This window comes from Glycine max, chromosome 18 (genome assembly GCF_000004515.6).
Source record: "Glycine max cultivar Williams 82 chromosome 18, Glycine_max_v4.0, whole genome shotgun sequence".
In the NCBI taxonomy this organism is placed as follows: domain Eukaryota; kingdom Viridiplantae; phylum Streptophyta; class Magnoliopsida; order Fabales; family Fabaceae; genus Glycine; species Glycine max.
The window spans coordinates 8,978,768-8,992,929 of NC_038254.2; the positions used below are offsets into that span (position 1 = coordinate 8,978,768).

At 25.9% G+C, this 14,162-nt stretch overlaps 1 pseudogene; it reads right to left on the minus strand.

Annotated features, from left to right (window-relative positions):
- Window positions 1–1,872: 1,872 nt before the first annotated feature.
- Window positions 1,873–10,802, minus strand: LOC106796862 (aspartyl protease family protein At5g10770-like; annotated as a pseudogene).
- Between the last annotated feature and the right edge of the window lie 3,360 nt (window positions 10,803–14,162).

A 14,162-nucleotide genomic window follows, 5' to 3' on the forward strand; every position in this document is an offset into this window, starting at 1 on the left:
AAAGTCTTTTCTAGAAATAGGGTCACAATATGAATGTGAAGTGTTGAAACATACCTGCAATATGGAGAATTGAAGGAGAAGGACTTCTGCGTTGGAACCCTTGATAACTATGCATGGGAAGAAGACTTGACTTGGAGAAGAAGCGAAGAAGTGGAAAGTGGGATGCCCAGTGGGAAGAAGAGAAGAATGAATGAAAGGGGATGAGTCTGCTGCTGTAGAAAAAAGAAGATAGAAGTAGATTAGAATTTTTAAAAAAATGGAAAGTATAAGATAAACATAGAGAAGTATAGAATTCAAGTCCCCAATTTTGGTACACTTCAATAACTGGCCCAATAGCAACACCGTATGTTATAATAAAAAAAAGTGGATGGGCACATCGTATGTTATAATCTAAAATTTCAGCTTTTTGAGATCCTAGCTTAAATATAGAAAAAGATTTAAAAAAAAAAGAAAAAAAATAAAAGTTGTTTTATGAAGTTGAAATTCTGTATCTTATTATTATTTTCCAATCGCTTGTTTTTTCCTTTCACTGGTTTTTATACTATTTTACTATGTACAAACTTATTTTTCTTACATCCAAACGAAATTAATTATTTTTAAACCACTTTTCAACAAACTTAGTAAAAATTGATTATAATTATAATTAATTATAAAAATAATCAATTATACATATATTCAATTATTAAAATATTATTTAATTTTTACAACTATTTCAAACACATGTAAGGACAGATCTAAAAGGAGACATACAAGGGTCTGGTCCCCCTCCCCACTCCAAGTTTGAAACTTTTTCATGTACATACATATATATTTTTAAGTTAATTAGTATAAAATTATATAAAATTAATTTTGTGTATTATTATAATAATGATTAAAACTAATTAGTATAAAATGATGCAAATTTAGTCGTGTTTATTGTTTTATTATAATTATTAAAGTAATAACTAGTGTAAAATTATTTAAAACAACTTTTGTGTTTGTTGCCATTATGATAACAATTAAAGTTATTATCATTTAATATAAAAATTAGTCTTAATTTTATGTGTAAAAAATAGTAAATTTTTTAAAATTTATTATTTATTAAAAGTTTTACTTTTAAACAATTATAAAGAAAGAAAGAAATTTCTAACCCCATTTATAGCATTTCTAGATCTGTCCTTGAACGCACAATATATGGTTGTGTTTTTACCAATAGAAAAAAAAAATAAGATGCTGAAATTTTGGTTTCCTTCACATTTAATTAAACTGATGAGTAATGACAGTAAAAAAAAAAAACAGTGAATAACATGTTGATTTCAAGTTCTTAGTTACAAAACCTTCATAAAGGAGAAGAAATGATGTTGTGCAGTGTGCGATCAATTATTTCAAAATGATTAATATTTAAGGGTTTTCATAAATTAAGAACACAATAAATAAGTTACTTATTAAAACAATTTTACTAAAATATCTTTACTCTCCATAAATGTATTACTTGTAACTATTGGGTGATTAATTTTGGTGGTTGAAAAATTGGTACGCACAATGCTCAAAATCATTAAATCGATCTAATTTATTTGGGAAAATTTTGGAAAAAAAGTTTTAGTGTTTTTGTTGGCACCCAGAAAAATTACTAATGGTCAATCAACTGATCATAATTGATGTTAGTTTATTAGCAGTTAGTTAAGTGATAAACTGAAGAAAAAGTTTGTGTTTTAGACATTAGCTACGGAGGATTCAATAGAAGTGACATAATCTGTTGTGAAATTCGACTACTATCCCTCCAAATACTTTAATGCAACTATATATCCAAAGTATGCATGTTTATTTAACACCACTAACCAACCCAACAACACCAAACCCTATCCTCCCACCCCCAACATCATACACAACCTCTAGGGTTCTTTGTTGTATATTTCCAAAGATGGTAATGTCACTATCATTCTTGTTTGCAGTGAAAGCTAAACAAAGCCTTCTTGTCCTTCGTCACATAAACTCCCCCAATTCCTGCAATCACGACCATGACATTGTCGGCGAACACAAACTCTATTAGAACGGGAAGGAAGACAGTAGGAGAAGATTTTCTTGTACTTTGAGGATGTTTGTTGGACAAAGGAGATAGGGTGGCGACCAAGGCCCATTACTCCGCCGGAGCAGCCCTTGTTACCTTGGCTACAACCAAATAAGAAGTTGTCCATGATGTTAGTGGTTGTCACTGTCAATTGCTCATGGCTGAAGTAGCCGATAGAGTAAAATTGATCTTCGTATATATAATAATGTATACACATGCAGCCCTTTGTAGATGAAGAACATGCCTGTTGAACTCCTGCATGAAAAATGAAGTAGGAAAATAATAAGTAGATCACTTATGTCTTACTCGACACCTAAGGAGTGAAAGAGACACAAAAAGGGAAGGAAATGTGTGATAGGTAATATAATGAGATAGAAAAAGAGATAAAAAGGAATGATAAGTATATTATTGTATTAATGAAGTGTTTTAAATAGCAAAGTTGGTTTACAGTCTCGATTAATCTTCGTATGACACATAATTAAGTATATTAATTCTTTTTTTTTAATTGAAAAACTCAAAATACTTGTTATATAGTTGTTGGGAATATCATAGTCATGTATTGGCTTGGAACTACTTAAAAATTTCTTACTATATATTAGATTTAATTTAAATTGTTTCTATTTCTATTTTCAAAAGTCAAAATACGTACACAAATAACAAATATAACCAAGATTTTGTGGCTAGGTTTTCTAGCATATATGCATCTTGGAATTTTGAGAAGGCCTAACAACTATTTATTTGATTCCTAGACTTGGACTATTTTTATGTTTTGATCCCTACATTTAGAAATTATTTGTTTAGTCTCTATCACTTTTATTTAGGGTGTAATCCCTACCATCAATTGTATCTTAGTGTCGTTAGCTCATACTAACACAAAAAATTGAAACTGGCGATGAGTAGTCACCAATAATTTTTTTGACAGTTTTTAAAGTGCTAGAAATGGATCTGAGAAAATAAACACAACTTTATTTTGACAATTTTACACTACTAATTTCTATTTATCACGATATTAACTAATGATTTTGAAAAACTATTGATGGTAGGGACAAAACTTAACTAAAAGTAATTGTATAACAACCGGCATATGTAATTTTTAAAATTAATGTAATTACAGGCATCAAATGAATAATTCAACCTTTTAATTAAGAGTTTATCTGTGGCAGATGAGACCTGAGTGCAAACCGAAGATGTGCAAGTGATATTAGAATATGATGAAGACTTCATTGGATAAAAAAATTTCATCTTGCTGGTCGAGGCAAGAACTAGTGCAGGGTTGGCACTGAATCCAAGTTAGATCACTACTAGTATCCAGAACAAATGACAAGTACTTTTTGGGTGTACGTACCAAGACCAACGAGCACAAAGTAGTTCCCAAACTCAATAGCACCACCATATTGGACTGGTATGGTACCTGAATCCAATCCCTTCACACTATTGTCATGGCCCAAGTTCATAGAAAGCCTAGAATGAATATACTTTACCCTTTCTTGGAATAGGCTCAAAATATTCTTATCACTGTGTGTTGTTGTAGCTTTTGCTTTGTTATTATGATTTAGCTGAGAGCATGGCCCATATTTGTCTACCACTTTTAATGATGCTTTTTTTGGGTACCTGGATTAGATTTAATGGCGCCAAATAATCGATGTTAGCCATATTATGTTAACCTGAATAATAAAAATTATTTAACATAAAGATTTGGCTTGAAAAGAAAATACTTAAGACATAGAATATAGATTTAAAATTGATTAAATAATTTATGTATTAATAATGTACAAAAAATTTATATATTATTATTCAATTACAAATTATTATATATAATAAATTGGTTAATTTTTATAATAATTACCTTAAAAGTTACACTAACGAAAATTTCTAATTTGTTTACACTAATCATGTATAGAAATTAAAAATTTTCAAATTTTAAAAACCAAATTTTAATGACTTTATAATTTATTACATGTTTGTATGTATTTCATTATAATATCAATTATTAATTTTCTGTTTGATTTTTTTTATTAATTTTCAATCAACAAACAAAGTTCTGCATTTTAAAGTATACACATTTCTCTAAAGATTCAAATTCTTAAATTAATGTAATATATAATTCACAATTTTCTATTCCTTGCCCACAAGTGCACCTAGAATAACAAATAAATAAGGGTGAAAATAAATTAAGTCAAATTAGATTTTATTAGGCTGAGTCTCACATTGGTAAAAGTTATATGGTTTAAAGCCTTATCTATTTATTTGGGTGATCTGACTTATATTAAGTTTGGCTTGATCTCTAAACTTGTTTAATGACATATTTTATCATAATTTAACATTAAGATAAAAGTAAAAATAAGCATGTCAGACTTTATAGGAATTGATTATAATTTGTTTATATAATATAAATATATTTTTAAGGTCTATTATAACATTTATGATAATTTATTTAAAACATATTTTACAATGAAATATTTAAATAGGATATAAATTTATTTTTTAATAAATTTATAAACTTGACTCTTTGCGTAGCTGAACATATTCAACACTTGAAATGTTAAATAAATGTATGATTTTATACAAAAAAATTTAATATAATAGATTCTAAGCATGCTTGACAAATTATTATTTATATTTACTTAAATTGATGTTTTAGTCCTAAACGATTTTTGAATAACCTAGAACTTGACTGGTTTAATCAAATACTATAGATTTTGAAAAAAAAAAAAAAACTTTTGACATAGTTTATTTTCATCTAAAGACTGGCTTAGTCTGATGTAAGTTAGAATATAAGTTCTTATCGAATAACCTAACATATTTCTACCCATGCAAGCAACTGAGAATATTTTTAAAAGAATAATTCGTTTTGGTACGGAATTTGAAAGTAGGAACACACACGAACACAGGATGATGATTTTTTTCATTGGGTGATTAACAAACTATAAGTAACGATACAACAAAGAAAAAGAAATTAAAGAGTGGAAACAATACTGATGTGAAACTTTCGTTTTATTCAGAAATTTCGATTTAAAAAACAAAGCTACATATATTGAAAAGTAATGTGTTATGTTGTAGTTCATATTTCTATAAATGAAAAATGAAAAAGAAACAATTTTTTTATAAAGGACAGTCCCACCCTTTATATAAAAAGAGGGGAGGGTCAAAAGGAGGATTAGTTTTTTAAACTAAAAATGGACATTTTTATATTTATAAAAACTAAAAAACATATTTAATCTGAAAATAGATAGCATTGATTCTGTTTATTTGCTTTTTATATATCTCACAATTTTCCTTTGAAATCCACCCACTATAAGAAGATTCGGAGCACGTTCCTTGTTTTTCTCTCCCTCACAATTCTCTCACGCTTATCATACAGGACTTTTAATGTCTTTGATCTTCAAATCAAAACGCCTAGACTATAGAATGTTTTATGTGCCATATATCATTATATAATACACAAATAAATATAGTACAAAGTAGCATGCATGTAAAAATATACTAAAATGAATCTATATATATATAAGAGAAGCTAAGAGAACAGAAGATATTTGGATGGCCATATACCAACAAGAGGCAAGAAATTAAAGTAGCTAAGCCTAGCTATACACAATACACTATGATGTTTAAACTTAACTTATAGATCCATTATAAGGAAGTCTAATTCAATTAGTTGAACAGGATCACTGAATATTATAAATTTTCTTGTATTTATCTTCAAGTATTCTTATACAGATCAAAAAGAAAATATATAGATTGATTCATCATAAATTTAATACAACTTAATTTAAAAAGTAAATTTAAAATTAACCACTAATAATATATAATATTAAATATAAAAAATATATAAATTATATATATATATATATATATATATATATATATATATATATTAAAATATTAGTTAACTACTCAATTACTTCCTTTTTATCCATTTAATAAGACTCACTATAGTACTCAAATTCATGGAAGTCCAATAGAATATTATGAATTCTCACACGGATACTAATAAACATATAACAAAAAACACTAATATTTCATTGATATTGAGCTTGGTTATTCCTTATCAAGTGTCAACACTTTTACTTAGCATTATGTACATGGACATATTAATATATAAAAAAATGGCAAGAACAGAGAGAATGCTAAGGAGGGAGGCTGAAGTAATCTCAAATAGATTGACACTACCAACATACTCTAAATCATATATATATAAGACAAATCAAGGAAACGAGAGCCAATGAGGGGCTGAACCAAACTCAATGGAAATCAAAACAAGGATCTAGGAAAACCTGTGACTCCATGAGAGGAGCAAAAAAGAAAGCTATCCAAACCTGTAACTAGGAAGAGCCATCTTATCATGTACAAAAACAACCTATATAGATTGAGTCCCACAAAGAGATATCAATATTACCAGCACCATGAGTAGCGAACCTATTGACACAAGAGTTTCCTTCATGATAATGGCCAATCAAAAAAGACATATCAGTGGCAATAATCAAACAGTTCTTCCATCTGTTTCGAAGACGCCAATAAAATTGACTCATACAAAACAACACATAATAGAGTATTCTTGTAATTTTTTAAAATGCGGGCTAGAATTTTAATGGTATATTTTTTCACAATACACGAGAATATATATATATATATATATAACACTAGTATATTTTATGTGTAACGTACATGATAAATATTTATTTTATATAACTAAAAACTATAATAAATAAATATTTAGAATATAAAAAAAATACTATAATTAAAATTCATAATAAAATATTTTTTAATATATAAATTATATTTTAAATTTATAATAAAAAAAATTATATTGTGATAGAATGCTATTTTTAGAGTTTATTAGTTTTTTAGTCTTAAGTATTTTAGGATTTTTTAAGTTTCTAAAATTTTTTATTCATCAACTCCCCTTAACATTTAACAGAAGGCTAAAAGTAAAAGTAAAGACGGAAAAAAAATTAAGGACCTAAAACTAGCTGAAAAAATCCAGAAACTAAAAATAGAAATTTTAAAAATTTTGGAAACTAAAAAGATAATAAATTTTTTTATTTATTGGTAATTTCTTTTAATAACAAAAAATAGATTGGAAGAAATAAGAGGTTATAAAAAAACCCACTAAAAACACTATGTTTAGTATTTTCTAAAAATCGATCTTGTTAAAAACTAGTTCATAAAAATACTCATATTTAAGATAATTATTCTATTTTATAGTGAAAGAACATTACGAATCACATTGTTCATATGTGATTCACTAATGCTTCTTTGAATTACTTCCCACTTATATTACTAAATTAAAAATAAATTAATGCTTAAAACGCCTAACAACTTATCACTTGTGATATATCTTGTGGGTTATTTAGTTGTAGTGTTATATGTATTAAAAGAAACATTTTAAAATAAAAAATGGCAAATAAAAATAGTGCATAATATTTTTACATATTTAAAAAAAATAAAAAGTGACAACTTTTTTTTAAAATACTTAATACACCATATCAAGTATATAAACGAACTAGAATCGGGACTAAATTAAAAAATGGATAAGTTCACTAACCAAAAACGTAATGCGCATAAAAAAGGAATAAGAAATAATTCATATCTAGAGTAATAATTGTCTTGTAACTTTTTCTTGATTCGGTTTGCTAATATAGAATCCTATTTGTCTAGAAATCCACTAAGTTCAATCGAAGTGCAGCACTCATGGGTCACCATCCTATCAATCTACCTTTAAGAGAAGGGAGTTGCTATGTGCACCCAGTAATATTGTTGGGGCACCCAGTAAATAGTGAATGGGCAATTTTGCCTTTCTGTAAAGGCTATTTTCGAAAGATCATTCTTTTGGAAAGATTTCCGAAAGACCCTTCTTTCGAGAAAATTTTTTGAAAGAACCTTCTTTCAGAAGAAGAAGGTGGGATTTCGGAAGAACTCCGAAATACGTTCCGGAAGGACGTGTTCCGGAATTTTTCCGGAAAAAGGATCTTCTGGAAGACCACCTTCTTCTTCCGAAAATAATTTTGTTTGCTTTTGTTTAAATGCTGTATTTTTTTAATTATTTAATTTTAATAAATAAATTACGTTATAAAATAAATAATATTATTATACATAAATTATTAGTGAACATAATTATTTAATTTTAATAAATAAATTATGTTATAATATTATTTTTTGTAATTCCTTTTTTACGCGCATGTAAATGTAAATAATAATTTGTGTGACAATTTAGTATAATTTAAATCATAAAAATTAATTAATTCGTATATTTTATAAAAAAATATAAAATATTTATTATGATAACATTTAATATGTATTACAAAACTTAATATATAATAAAAAATAATTATAATTTTATAACAACGTGAAGTAAAAATAAATTTCATTTTATAATAATAACTAAAAATAAAATAATATTTAATGTATATGTAATGACGATTTTGCCCTTGATTGTTTTCTTTAAAGTTACTGCGCTGCTTTTTTGTTTTACACACTTCCATTTCACCTTCATCCCCGTCTTCTTGCTATTGCTATCCTTTTCTGTAAAAAGCTTTTCTGGTGGTCCCGTGAAGTAGTTGTTCCGTATTTGAAGATTTGGTGGTCCCGTGAAGCAGTTGTTCCGTATTTGAAGTTGTGTTAGTCGTTGTTGTTCCTATTTACGGAAAGATAAAATTAAGCCTTGAAAAATTACCAAATCTCAGGTGCATCCTCAGCCATATCAGGGACATCCTCAGTCATGTCAGGAACATCCTCAACCATATCAGGTGCATCCGCAGTCATCTGATGAACCCGTTGTCGACCGGCTGAAGCAGCAGGTCTACGCCTCTCGGGAACATCAACTGCATCATGGTCATCCTGTCTATCTCTGCCTATAAGTCTACCTATAGCACGACCTAAACCTCGTGTTCTAGCTATGATTTGCAAATCATTTGGAGCACGTATTTTTTTCGGTCAAAACATACACAACTTTCTTTATAAAAATAAAACAAGTTTATTTATAAAAAATAAGACTAATTTAAATAAAATTATTTGAAAAGACACATAACATAATTTTAAAAAAATAAAAAACTTCATTTAAAAAAAACACAACTAATGTAAAAATAATTAATTATCCACAACATAATTTTAAAAAAAAAATAAACAACTTCATTTATAAAAGAAAACACAACTAATGTAAAAATAATTAATTATCCACAACTTAATTTTAAAAAAATAAACAACTTCATTTATAAAAGAAACACAACTAATGTAAAAATAATTAATTATCCAAAACTTAATTTAAAAATAAATAAACAACTTCATTTATAAAAAAACACAACTAATGTAAAAATAATTAATTATCCACAACATAATTTCAAAAAAAAAATAAACAACTTCATTTATAAAAAAAAACACAACTAATGTAAAAATAATTAATTATCCACAACATAATTTCAAAAAAAATAAACAACTTCATTTATAAAAAAACACAACTAATGTAAAAATAATTAATTATGCACAACTTAATTTTAAAAAAATAAACAATTTCATTTATAAAAAAAACACAACTAATGTAAAAATAATTAATTATCCACAACTTAATTTTTTTTTAAAAAATAAACAACTTCATTTATAAAAAAAAACACAACTAATGTAAAAATAATTAATTATCTACAACTTAATTTAAAAAAAACATAAACAACTTCATTTATAAAAAAAACACAACTAATATAAAAATAATTAATTATCCACAAGTTAATTTTAAAAAATAAACAACTTCATTTATAAAAAAACACATATAATGTAAAAATAATTAATTAGTAAATATCCACAACTTAATTTAAAAAAAATATACAACTTCATTTATAAAAAAAACACAACTAATGTAAAACTAATTAATTAGTAAACGTCCACAAATTAATTTATAAAAAAAACAAGTTCATTTTTAATAAAAAAAAAACAACTTTATTTATAAACAAAAAAACACACAACTAAAATTATATATAAAAATAAAATAAAAATGGGAAAAAAAATTTAAAACATACACAACTTAATTTATATCATTTATAAAAAATAATATTTTAAAAAAAATTCCAAAACACACACAACTTTATTTATAAAACTAAACAACTTCATTTATAAAAAAAAACATAACTAATTTAAAATTAAATAATTAGTAAAATACTCAACTAAAATCATATAAAAAATAAACAAAATCAATTAACAAAAATAACCAACTTAATTTATACAAATAACCAACTTTATTTATAAATAAAATACACTAATTTTAAAAAAAATAAACAAAAACACACACAACTTAATTTATAACAATAAACAACTTCATTTATAAACAGAACACAAATAATTTAAAAATAAATATTTAGTAAACATACACAATTTAAATTATAAAAAAAACAACTTCATTTGTCATGAAAAAGCCAAACCTCATTTTTTTTATATAAAATTTCAAAAACATACACCTACTTAATTCATAGAAATAAAATAATCATTCATTTAAAAAAAACAAAACAATTTTTTTTTAAAAAAAAAAACTTCCGGAGGAAGTGGTTCTTTCGGAACACTCAAAGGTAATCCGGAAGAACCCTTCTTCCGGAAAGTTTCCGAAAGAAGGTGTTCCGGAAGCTTTCCGGAAGAAATGTTCTTCCGGATGACCTTTGGTTACTTTCGGAAGAACCGTTCTTCCGGAAAGTTTTCGGAACACCTTCTTTCGGAAGTTCCGGAAGAAGCCATCACGGTTCTTCCGGAAGACGCCACCATAACCTCCTTTCCCCATTTTTTCCCGACGTCTTCTACCCTAAGGTTCCACTATCCTACCCTAAATGCTACAACTATATTGCATAATAAAAGCAATGACAAGTTAGGGACACCTACCTCGAAGGCAAACAACAAGTGGTTCGAGGAGAAGAAGAAGCACGCTGGTCTCGCGGAGAAGAAGAAGGAGGTGTTGGTCTCGCGGAAGAAGAAAAGAAGCAGCAGGCAGGAAGTGAGTTCTTTCGAGGGGAGGGGCGCTTTTTTAAATTTTTACTTAAAGGGTAAAATGACCCATTCACTAAAATTGCTGGGTGCACCTAGCATATCCCTTATGAGAATGGAGAGATATTGACAAAAATATCCTATTAAACAATCTCATGTTCTTAAAAGATATTATATCATTTGGGAGCACATGAGAATTAATTTTCCTCGTACCCACTTTTAAGAATCTTCCATGAATACCATAATTAAGAATAAAAATAGGTCATATAGCTCGAATTTATGATTTATATAAGATCTAGATTAGCTCAATTTTTTTCAGACAATAAACCAGACTAAGATTTTTACTAAATTCTATTTAGTTAAAAAAAAGTCAGACTATTCAAAAAGCTTTTTAAGTCCAACTTGCTGACTTATTTAAAATTTCATTATTATTATTATTATTATTAATTTGCTAAGTTGCATTAAATCTTGTATTTATTTTATTTTTAACATGTTAAATATGTTGATGTAGGTAAAGAGTCAAGTCAACACTTATAATTAATTTTAATAAAAGATAAATTTATGTCTTATTATAGAATATATTTTAAAATAAATTATTGTGAATTTTATATTATATAAGTAAGTTAATTGTGATTCTCGTCAAGCTTAATATATATAGGTTCACCTCTATTATGGTATTAAATTATCCAAAGTAAACCTTTAAATTGTCTTGTAGACTAGGTCAAACTTTCAAGTAGGTTAGTTCAAGTCATTAAATAAAAGACTTTTAACAAGTAAAGACTAGACTTGAGTCATATGCTTGAGTTTTGACCAAGGTTAGAATCACATTTAGCATAGCCTAACATATGAATACAACTCGAAAAATTTCAATAGGAGAGAGAAAGACACAATGGTGTGTGAGACACGCACATGTGTCTTTCTTTTCTATTGAATTTTTTTTAGCAATGACGAGAATTCAGATCCCTAACATCTGTATGTTTTAACTTAACTTATTTTCACTCCTAAGTATAACTAAGCTTTGTGTACACATATTTGAGTTAATGTTGAGGTCCTTTTCATGATTTGCTCATGCTTTTGGAAATTGGAGTATAAGAAAAAAAATATTTTCTTAGTTCTAATTATAAGAAACATCTAACTATTTTATTTTTTAAAATTTTCTTTTTACTCCTAAAAGATTGTAGAGTCAAGTAATAATCTATACTCATTTCTTCATTAAAGTGGGTGCATTTATTAGACTATCAATAAAATAGGATATATTCATTGGTTAAATTTAAAAACTAATCATCTCTTAAATCATTTAATGTCATGAGTAGTCTTGGAATAAAATTAAAATTTATGACACATTAAACAATCTAATTACTTTTATTAGTTTTGATGAATTAAATAATTATTTCTTATATACAAAACTTAAGGTAGTATCATGCTAATCAACTCCTAGTTAAGTATATTGATATGAGAATGTTAAGAACACACTATCTAATATACTCTTTTATTGGTTGAAACATACTAAAAATGATAAAATTTGACGGGCCCACATGATATTTAATCACTCTCTCTTAATTTTATAGTTTTCATTAAATTTTAACCAATTTTCTTTTAGGACCTGAATTAGAATTAGTGGTGTCAAATCATTGATTGTTGATCATTGTGTTTACATTGCTAGTACATAAATTATTTAATAAATTTTAAATCTATAATCTATGTCTTAAAGTATTTTTTTTTTCAAGCCAAATCTTTATGTTAAATCATTTTTATTATTCAGGTTAACATAATATGACTAACATCGATCATCGTGTTAATTTCCTTTTAGGACCTCACTCTTTATATTCCTTTTAGTAACTACCATAATTAAGGTTTTATGCAAAGATTTCAAATATCTCACAAGCTTTGATCCTTTATCGGCTTTAGGTTATGCCGGGTAAAACTAGCTAAAAATCTAACTGAAAGCCAAAAAATAGTTTATTAAATTATAAATGTTTGGTAAAACTATTTATTGAAGTAGCTAAAAAATATAAAATGACAAAAAAATAATGAAATCATGATTTATTTTAAAAGATAACTAAGAAATTGGATAAATATATTGAGAATAAAATAAAAAATATAAAAAGCTAGAAACTAGTATTTTAAAAAATACTACTTCAAGTAACGTTTTTTAAAAAAATGTTAGAAACTATTAAAAAAAACTGTTTACCAAACAGTTAAATAAGTTTTTCAAGTAATAAAAAACCTAAAAACTAATTAAAAATTTTGTTGAACATAACATATGAGACTAATTTTTATTCTAAGGTTTAGTTATACTCAAAGTTTTGTATCTCTTTCCAAATATGTATTTTTCGAAAATTAAACTCAAATTCTCTCCACAAACTTTTGTTACCAACCGAACTACAATTATTGAGTTTCCTCACTCTCTTTATATAAGCTCATGCAAGTATGCACACGGATGTATGTATGCATTTTTACATAAATTCTTTTTTTTTTTAAATGTATGCAAAATCTATTTTCACTTTAACTTATCAACATTTGTTTATTCACTTGACATGAAAACTTAATTTATTTTTTTTTTAAAAATAATGTCTCAAACTTATGTCATAAAAAGAAATAGGGATGATAAGAACTTTATTTTTTTTTAAAAATAAAGTTATTCATCTTAAATCTAATTAGCAAAGGCTGGTCTAAAGTGAAAATTACTCTATAAGTATGATTTGTTTATATTATACACATATCCTATGTATAATTATAATCTTTTGTGTAAAAGAATAATCTTTCATAAAAAACACAATATTACTTTTTGATAATTGATTACTTAACATGTTTTTAATTGATTTTTTTCAACAATACAATATCCGGTACAAATAATATTTGTCCTAATTGTATTTTTTACCTTCAATTTTTTAATTTTTTACGATTTTATCCTAACACATTAATTTGACACATTTTACTCTTTAACTTTTTAGAAACTTGGATATATTATCACTTCCCTTTAATTCATTAATAAACACAAAAGTTAGGATAAAGTTTATAAAAAAAAGAATTAAGAGTTAAATTCATCAAAAAATAAATAAGTTGAGTGTAAAATTTGTTGAAAGAAAAGTTGGAGATAAAAAAAAATAATATATTTTTTAAAAATTAAAAATAAAATACGTAAAATTAATTTATTGAA